Source organism: Oncorhynchus kisutch, linkage group LG8 (genome assembly GCF_002021735.2).
Source record: "Oncorhynchus kisutch isolate 150728-3 linkage group LG8, Okis_V2, whole genome shotgun sequence".
In the NCBI taxonomy this organism is placed as follows: domain Eukaryota; kingdom Metazoa; phylum Chordata; class Actinopteri; order Salmoniformes; family Salmonidae; genus Oncorhynchus; species Oncorhynchus kisutch.
Window position 1 is genome coordinate 47,275,475 of NC_034181.2, and position 10,479 is coordinate 47,285,953.

Below are 10,479 nucleotides of genomic sequence, written 5' to 3' on the forward strand. Positions count from 1 at the left end.
ATGCTGTATACTTTTTATTTGTAGCAGAGAAAATGACATTTTCCTTAGTCTTCATAAGGACTGCAGCCTTAATTAAGAGTGCATAGCTAAGACCAGGGCAATGTTGTACTACTGATAAAGTACTTCTGTTTTATACTCTGTCATCGTGCTGATTTTGTTGGCACACATTCACTTTGCAGTAAAAATCAAGATAGGGGAGGGATGCTGGATTTCATGAGATGCTGATTAAAGTGGTGAGTGGATAAACTAACTGATGACTGGCAAACCAGCAAACTGCAGACCCCAAGGACAATCTCCTTTATTAGATCCAAGACTAAACAACCTCTGATGACAATTTACTGTTTCTTTAAACTGAAACATAAACAGGCTTCTTTCTAACTGGCACTCTGCACAAATGAAAAGGCAGGCATGTTTCACATAAATATTTACTTCCAAGCCAGTTTTAGCACAAGTTTAGTTGATTTGACATGATTCAGAGAATATGCTATTATTTATTTCACATAACATTGCATATCAAATCCACCTACCTCACTGAAATAGCAGTGATAAGATTGAGCACTTGCATGATAAAGGTGACATTTACATAATATCTACACTCAATATTTCTATAATGTATAGAAAAAAATTAATTCAATGTAACTTTTTTCTGTATAGTTCATGTCAAGACAAACATTCATGTGTCTTTTGACCCAATAACACATCTGCAGCGACAGGCAAATCCATACTGTAAAGGCCCCTCAGGTTAGAGAGCCCAGTTTTTGCTGTGTGAAGAACATTTCAGAGAAAGGAATGAAGTTTGAGGGAGTGGTCTCGTGACTTGTCAGCCTAGGAGTACAGAAAACTGCCATAGCCCCAAAATATTACTGGTGCCAGCTACACAGGTTAACAAAATACACAGATGCTAAAAAACAACTTATCCTGGACAAACACAAGAGGCTTGATCGGTGTAGTGACCATGTTGGTTTCTGACAAAAACATTTTGACCAAAAAAACAACAACACGCAATACAAGGCAAAAAGTCTTAAAGATCTTTTGAGAATGTAGCAGAGAACCTACGGTGTTTCTAGCAGCTAGAATTTCAGTCTTTTAAAGAGCATGTGTCTCAGAGAAACGGAAATAAATACAGTATCTACAAAGCATTTCATTGTAACACTGAATCTGTCTCGAAAGACACTAAGCAGAATTAGCGCTCGCCCGGCCTGAGCATTTACTCCGCCAGTTTGCGCTCAATTATTGATGGGCCCAATACATTATTTATTCACCTTTCCCCCCCTGTTTCAGTGAGACCCACTATCATTTATATTTCTACGGTAACAGAGGGAACTGCTGCACATGGCTTAGGGAGTATGGTGACAATACTTGGAGGCTGGGGTGTGGTTGTGGGAGGCATGCTGCTGTCAGCTTCAGGCGTCTCTCCACGTCTGGTGCAGATGCTGCAGATACTCAAAGGCTCTCTCGCTCACGTTCAGGGCGGTGTGAACTTGCTGCAGGTTGGCCTCCCCTATCAACGACAGGCCGCAGATCCCAAAGTAGGCGTGCAGCGGGTCTGGAACAGACACGAGGACCAGAAGAGAGAGGAAGGTAGGACATGCCCCAGCACCCACACTGAAAGGGCACTGTGGCTTCGGTCACATTCCACGTTCGATTGCATTGCTGACGTTGCTTTAAATCAACTAATGGTTGGACGCTATGTCATCAACTGCGCAGTCAGGTGTCCGATTGCTATAGCATAAGATGTGGTTAGCTGTATGTTTGTAAATAACAGGAAGGCCCGCACACTGTTTATGCTCCAAATTCACCGCTTTGACAATGCTTCGATCCCAAACGGATCTTCGTCAGGTTTAACACCTTTCTGAGATCTAGCAGGTGCCTGCAATGTAGTCAGACTGAAATGTGACTAGGGGACTTTTAAAAATAATATAGAAGACAAGGTTCACAGCTCCTTTAACAACCTCACATTTGCCCGACATGAATTAGTGGCTCCACCTGATGGCTGTACAGACCCCCCAAAAATATAATTAAATAACTAAGATATGGTTTTAAGAGAGAGCAACTCTAAGGTGCTGCCAAAACAGGATTAAATTGCATGCATCAATAACTGTCACTATGGACCACTTGTTATGAATAAATGTCACAACTTCCGCCGAAGTCGGTCCCTCTCCTTGTTCCGGTGGCGTTCGGAAGTCGACGTCACCGGTCTTCTAGCCATCGCCGATCCACCTTTCACTTTCCATTTGTTTTGTCTTGTCTTCCCACACACCTGGTTTCAATTCCATCATTACATGTTGTGTATTTAACCCTCTGTTCCCCCCATGTCCTTGTCCGGAATTGTTTATTGTAGTGCTTGTGCACGTTATGCTGGTGTGTAAACGGGTTTTGTTTACCCATTGATTTATCATTCTGTTTACGGTGGTTTTGTTTATTAAACTGCACCGTTGTAAATAAGTTTTTGCTCTGCTGTGCCTGACTTCTCTGAAAATTCTGTGGAATTTTCTTGAAGGAAAGCTGTACAAAACTTTAAGAACACCTTCCTAATATTGACTTTCGTCCCCCCCCCCCCCCCCCTCCCAATTTGTTGTAGGCATGGACTGTGGTGGACCATTCTTGAAACACACAGAAAACTGTTGAGTATGAAAAACCCAGCAGCGTTACAGTTCTTGACACAAACAGGTGCGCCTGGCACCTACTACCATACCCTGTTCAGAGCCAGTTAAATCTTTTGTCTTGCCCATTCACCCTCTGAACGGCACACACACACACTCTCAAGGCTTAAAAATCCTTCCTGTCGCCTTTACTTCATCGACACTGATTGAAGTGGATTTCACAAGTGACATCAATAAGGAAAGAACAGTCGTTCATAATGTTTTGTACATTCAGGGCATGTCTTCCATGATGACATACATTCTTTTAAGTGTAATATTTAACTGAAATATTACACAAAATCATTTTAAAACAACTATTACACTTCACTGCATGCACTCTAACAATACTTTTGTGTTGATAGTTCTCTCATATTGTTCCTTCTTTATTCTCATTCCCCTCCATCTAAATGACCTGAGAACCAATTCAACCAAACAGTTCCTTTAACGTGAGGCCTGTTCCTTCCCCTGTGTCCTCATAAATTAGACATCCTTGCCCCTGGCTGTTGGCTTACTGGGCGTTTTCCATTGACAAAGGCCAACACTCCCTCCCACCCCATCTACACCTGTACAGAGCCAGAGTAACTTTACCTGGATGACTGTCTGGTCATTTAGTGAAGCCGCCCACCAAATGGTCCTGAGTGGACAGGATGTAGTTCCAGGTTCATCTCAAAATTAGTATACCGAAAGACGTCTAGGAGCTGAAAAGAGGAGAGGTTAGAATTAGGCCAGGGGGGGGGGGGGGATCACTGTGACACCTTAGAGCTAGAGCACACCAGCGCTCTACAGAGCTTTTACTAAATAAAAAAAGTTTTAAGTGAGAAGGAGGGGTTGGTCTGAAACCGAAAAATAAAGAAAATTCAAGAGCGCCGCAATGCCTACACCACCCATGCTCTACCAAGGTTTTCCAGCGCACAGCTTTGACCTACTACAGCTATGTTGGTCTATTGTACTTCAAACAATGTGTATGCAGGATGCTTAGGATTCAAACATTTTCAAACAGCCTATGAATGCAAATCCCGCCTTCATTCTGCTTTGATCAACCTTTTCTCGACACTGTGTGAATCCGGGCTGATAATAGGTCACTTTGTTTTATAAAAGGAGCTGCTATGCAGTTCCTTGAAAATTTGAAGTGGGCTCTCCGGACAGGGCTCGCCGGACAGCTCTGGCCCAAATTGAGCACTGATCTTTAAGGCAAAGTTTATCGTCAGAACATTCATAGGCGCAAAAATCATTCATAGGCGTTAAATCTCTGAGCTGTTTCCCAAAACCATCGTCACTACAGTTACACTTGAAAACACTTGTCATTCACCGACTGCCTCAGACCCCTTGTAGAACGCTAACTGGGTCGTTAAATGCTTTTTTGCGCTTTATACACAGAAGATCTCAGCTAAACATAGAAACACCACTCTGAATTCTTCAGCCGTTATAGAAACGATGCATTGTTAGAAACCACCATAAGCTTGTGTTTCATGGCCCAGCACTCTGTCAACCAGCTGCTGTAGGGATGGCATGCATCTCACAGATATGAGCAACAACCCTTTCCTTAAGAGTATGATCTCTCCTCTAGCAACATACACAGTAGTAACATGTTTTGTGGTCATTTAGCAGTCACTCTTCTACAGAGCAACTTACAGTAGTGAGGACATACATTTACATACTGCTCCCACATGTGAATCGAACCCACAACCCTGGCTTAGCAAGTGCCATACTCTACCAACTGAGCTACACAGGAGCTACACACCACACTCAATGCCACTTGCTTGCTTCTCCACGAACCCTAAGGCTATTTTAAGAACCACCTAATAAATGAAAATAAGTGTCTGTTGTGAGGGGGCTGACAAAAGTATAAACAAACAAAAAATTTCAAAATGTGTTCTCTGAGGCAAACCCGCAATCTTCAGATGCACAGGTGGTAACTAACAATTACACTAACACATGGACCTAGAAAGACAATTTACAATGGACAGTCTGGAAGCGTTCGTTCATATAACGCTATCAATATCCACTTGTGTATCTAGGGATCAATTCTCAAGACTCCTGTATATTCTCCGGTTCCATAATCTCCATTGCACAGTGACCGCTGTGCAGTTGGCTAAACATGAGTGGTCAGGCAGCAAAGGTTACCATCTCGATTACAAACCCCTTTAGTAAGTGCTCCAATACCGTAAGATCATGCCACCCAGTCCCATTAAATGCACTGTGTTATGAAATTCCCTGCCGAAGGCGCTGTAGGACTATTTTCCAGAGTGTATGTTTGTTTATGTCTGACTGGCACCGCCTAGTCTAGTTCTCCCCCTCACGTGAGAGTTATCGATCACTTCCAGCTTCAGCCAATCAGGCTGTCCCCACTCTGTTAACGCACTGATCACGCATTCTCTGACCTGTTCACAGGACGTGCTACCTTCGCCCTGACCTGCTTTTTCGCTGTCTTCATCTCCCTCCCTCTCATACCTGCTGTCTCGACCTCTGAATGTTTGGCTATGAAAAGCCAACTTACAACTTCCTCTCTAGGAACCAAGGTTTCTTCCTAGGTTTCTGCCTTTCTTCTTCTTCTTTTCTGCCTTAGAGTATTTTCTAGCTACTGTGCTACTACATTTGCATTGCCCTCTCTTTGGGGTTTTAGGCTGGGCTTCCGTATAAGTGTAATGGGTTGAAGTACGGCCTGGGGAAGTACGGCCTGCTAAATCAAAGTCAATGCATACTACGAACATATTTGATTCATTTACTGGACCTTTCGCAAATAAAGCAGCATTAATGAACCATAAAGTGAGTGTACGCTGAAATATCCGTGGAGGTTCCAGCCCAGTTCCCGTGACCTAGAGTGTGGTGCCCACCCAGAAGGAGTAGCACGTGTCGACGGGCTTGTTGGGGCGGCCGTGGAAGCCGTTCTGCTGTCTCATGCACCAGCGGCGTATCCTGTTCAGCTCACTCTCGCTGAACATCTCCTCTAATTTGCCCATCAGACACAGGGCGGCGAAGGCACAGTATGTGGACCCACCTGACAGACAGACAGACAGACAGACAGACAGACAGACAGACAGACAGACTGCTTAATGACAGGGGTTATCAGCCACCGACACAGCACCACTATCAATCATCAGTTTTCCTTTTCAACTGTCACAACATTAGCATCAGAGCTTTTGGATCACTTCCCAACTGCAGAGGTGTACTTGTGGGGGAAGATGAGGAGGCGGCGTATAAATCTGCCACGGCAGCAGCTCTGTGTGGAGGTCGCTAACAATGAGGGAGAACCTTGCACTCGCCAGATAGTTAGGTGTATGTACCTACCTATTTGAGATAATATTAATAATCAAGGCCCCCCCAGGGTTAAATAAAGGTTATAATTTCCACCTTTTTTTCTAAACTTGAATATAAATGCTTTGTGTAACGTCCCATGGTTTCATTACACAAATCTCTCTGTGCAGTAGCTTAGCTAACCCCGGGGGATTCCCTGGAATAATAGGGCTTAATTGGAAGGAATTAAGAGGATATTTGTTCTAGTAAGGTTTTGGGCTAATGGCTAATCCCGCTCTAGACCCATAATATCAATCAATCCCGTGTGCTGCCTGCCATACTCGTCATGCGATTCCAATCCAGCCTCCTGGCCAATGCCATTGTCATATGACTGAGGAAGCAAAAACAACATTCAGATTATTAGGCAAACATAGGACCATGTGAGGGATAGATACCCATCACTGAAACCGTATAATAACTTGAAGATGGGGTGACATATGTGATCTATGAGGAAAGGCGAGATCGGGACACAAGCTGCTCAATCAATGCCCACGTGGAGCAATCCACGGCCACGTGTCCACAGTGCTGCTTGCTAACTATACTAAACCGCACTTCATACACACGCTTGATGAGGCAGACCAACATTGGCAACAATAACAATGAGGAAGTAACAATGTTGAAAGTAGTAATGTTTACTGTAGTGCCCCGCCCCAGGGGGTTAAAAGCCCACCAAATTTGGCAGCAAGAGGATTAGAGGCCTTCCCTCCCGTCTGGATCATATCCTCGATTTATAGGCATCTGAGAAAACCCCCATAGCTTAGGACCAGCGCTGCATGGGCTTCTTGACTGCCTCCGTGTCTCCATGTCACACCAGCCAACTGCATAGCCCCAAAACACACACACAGCTCAATGTAATCCATTACAGCCATCCAGACAGGAATACCGCTGCCTGCCCTCCAGACTGTACTATATATATTTTTTTGTTAGATTACAGAGATGGGAAAGCAGAGGATATCACAGAGGAAACAATCACTATTATGAGGCCCAGCAGGACACAATGGTGCCTGGTCTCATCACCTCCATCTCACCATCCCCTTGTTACTTGGAGGGGAGGATAAAGTGAGAATGTAATAAAACTCAGGACTTGTGTAAACCGTTTCTCTCTGAAGGCTTTGACTGTAAAAGGTCAGGCGTTGGACTAGTAACCGGAAGGTTACAAGTTCAAACCCCCGAGCTGACAAGGTACAGATCTGTCGTTCTGCCCCTGAACAGGCAGTTAACCCACTGTTCCTAGGCCGTCATTGAAAATAAGAATTTGTCCTTAACTGACTTGCCTAGTTAAATAAAGGTAAAATAAATAAAAATCCAATGCACCTTCAAAAGAAGGCCACCACTGACACAGATGCTTGATATAGGTCTATCTCTATGACGTGTTGACTACAACAGAAATAAACACTGGGTTAAACCAATGTTGGTTTAAACCCCAGTTTTACACTAGCAAGTAGTGGTTGAGGGCTGAACCCTTGTAGAAAAGACTGAGGAGGCTCAGTGCAGCAGGCTGCTTGATAAAAGAGACAAAGTAAAACAACAAACTTACCATACTTCTCTTGATGTAGTCGATGGCCTTCTTGATATCCATGTCCGACCAGTCATCGAGCATGTAGCAGATGCATGCTGCGCAGTACACAAACCTCAAGTCATTTTCCCTTCCAGTCTTTTCTATAGACCTATATCAAGCATCTGTGTCAGTGGTGGCCTTCTTTTGAAGGTGCATTGGATTTTTATTTATTTTACCTTTATTTAACTAGGCAAGTCAGTTAAGGACATATTCTTATGGAACAGTGGGTTAACTGCCTGTTCAGGGACAGAACGACAGATTTGTACATTGTCAGCTTGCTATGGCATAGAAACTTAAAGCAGATATTAAATGCCTTTTTTGTACGTGTAAGGACGAGGTTTGCTGTGTCAAAGGGTTTTACTGGTTAAATCAGGATGCGGTGATCTCTGACAGTGGTCTCAACGCTGACATTGTTAAACAGGTTTCCCTTCACATGAAGCACAAAAAAACTATAAAGTACCAAACACTAACATTAGAAGAAAATAATACTTAATTGTCCATCAACCTAAAGACAACGGAAACATGTCTTTATGCTCACAACCCGACTCCCCCGAGGGATTGGAAGCAAATGGGTCAGCCGCAGTGCAGCGGCCCAGTAACAAGGGTAGATGGCTTTGCACTACCAAAGAACGTAACAGTAACTCATTGTTAGTACAGCTGGTAAATGAACTGCAGTGGAGAGTGACTAGGTGTTCACCTCCCGTCCTCTAGCTGCAGGGCTTTCAGGCCCATTAGACAGGCCTCCTTATTGACACGACTCAGGTCGTCGCCCAGTATGACCAGGCAGGCCAGGCCAGTGTACGACATGGCCACTGTCATACAGGTGGGATTCTCCTGGGTCCTGAGGAGGCAATCCAATGCATTCTGAATAGGACTGCAATATGACGTCTGACTCCATGACTATTTAAAAAAATAATCCCCAACTGATTCAGCTGGCTTATAGACACTTATAAGCAGGCAGTTAATAATTATGTTGAACAAGGATGTGTATCCAATGTGTCGAGGTATGAAATTAGGTCAATAGCTTTAAAGTGTTGTATGGAAGTCCGATGTGTGATGGCCCGCGAAACCCACAACATCCTAAATTGGATTCTAGGCTGGTATGTGAAATGTACATAATGGCCACAGCCATAAAGGGATATGTAGAAGGAAATTAAAAACTTTACATTCACATTTAATGCTTACATACACTATATACACAAAAGTATGTGGACACCACTTCAAATTAGTGGATTCGGCTATTGCTGACAGATGTATAAATGAGATTGCACAGCCATGCAATCTCCATAGACAAACATTGGCAGTAGAATGACTATACTGAAGAGCTCTGTGACTTTGAAAGTGGTTTGGGCTGGGCTCATTAGTTCCAGTGAAGGAAAATCTTTATGCTACAGCATACAATGAAATTCTAGACTATTCTGAGCTTCCAACTTTGTGGCAAAAGTTTGGGGAAGGCCCTTTCCTGTTTCAGCATGACATAAAAAATGGTTTGTCAAGAACAGTGTGGAAGAACTTGACTGGCCTGCACAGAGCACTGATCTCAACTCCATCAAAAACCTTTGGGATGAATTGGAACACCGACTGTGATTCAGGCCTAATAGCCCAACATCATTGCCCGACCTCACTAATGCTTGTGACTGAATGAAAGCAAGTCCCCGCAGCAATGTTCCAACATCTAGTGGAAAGTCTGTTAACGCAGCAAGGGGGGGGCCAATTCCATGATGATTTTGGAATGAGATGTTCGACGAGCAAGTGTCCACATACTTTTGGTCATGTAGTGTAGTTCTCTGTGTACAGTCCTCACTTCAGGGCTTGTATTCATAAAGCATCTCAGTTGGCGTGCTGATCTAGGATCAGATCCCCCCTCTTATTGATTATGATTTAAAGTGACAAAACTGATCATAGATCAGTACTACTTTGAGACTATAATATAATAAGAGTATAGCCCAGGGATAGGCCACCCTGTCCCTGGAGTGCCGCAGGTACTGCAGGATTTTGTTCCAAATAGGCACCACACCAGACCAACTGATCAGTTCAGTGATTGCCTAAATTCTAATCACCAGAGGCCTCATTTATAAATATTGAGTAGAAATTATTTTAAAATACTACTTCCAAACGGAATTTAGAATGGTCGTATGCATAGTAATAGTCTGATTTATTAAACAATCCTACCAACGTCATACGCACACCGGTAGGACTTAACTGTAACTCAGTAAAATGAACTGTAACTCAGTAAAATCAAATTAAATTGTTACATTTATACTTTTGTTCAGTAACACATTTATAAAAATGCTGTACCATGAAATAAAAATCGCAAGGCTTAAATATAGGTGCTGGTTTCAGCAATTGATAGCCAGCAGCATACCACCCTGCATCCCACTGCTGGCTTGCTTCTGAAGCTAAGCAGGGTTGGTCCCTGGATGGGAGACTAGATGCTGCTGGAAGTGGTGTTGGTGGGCCAGTAGGAGGCACTCTTTCCTAAAGTCTAAAAAAAATACCCCTGTGTAGGGTGCTGTTGTTCCGATGGGTTGTTAAATGTGTGTCCTAACTCTCTGTGGTCACTACAGTTCACATGGTACTTATTATAGGAGTGTTAACCCTGGTGTCCTGTCTAAATTCCCAAGCTGTCACTCAAACCATAATCCACAGCTTATAATTGACTCATTCATCTCCCTCTCCCCAGGTTGTTGCTGTAAATGAAAATGTGTTCTCAGTCAACAGAGGTGTGACCAGTAAGAACATAGCTACAAAAGAGAGGACAATTAAGTATACTTCAAATGAGTAGGAAAAACTGGTCAAAAAGACATCTATCCTCAACAGTTCCCTCATGTATGTGTATAGGCCATCATTGCTGCTCTACTGAATGAGTTGTGCGTGCCAGCAAAATCAGCACTTGGTTATGTGAGGTTGTTCTCTCTTTTACAAATTAAACTCTGGGCAGTGAGAGAATAAGCTCATGGAAGCAATTGAACATGTTTAATTCAC

At 43.4% G+C, this 10,479-nt stretch overlaps 1 pseudogene; it reads right to left on the minus strand.

The window, feature by feature from the left end:
• Positions 1-1,403: 1,403 nt before the first annotated feature.
• On the minus strand, positions 1,404-8,301 carry LOC109894852 (geranylgeranyl transferase type-1 subunit beta-like; annotated as a pseudogene).
• Between the last annotated feature and the right edge of the window lie 2,178 nt (positions 8,302-10,479).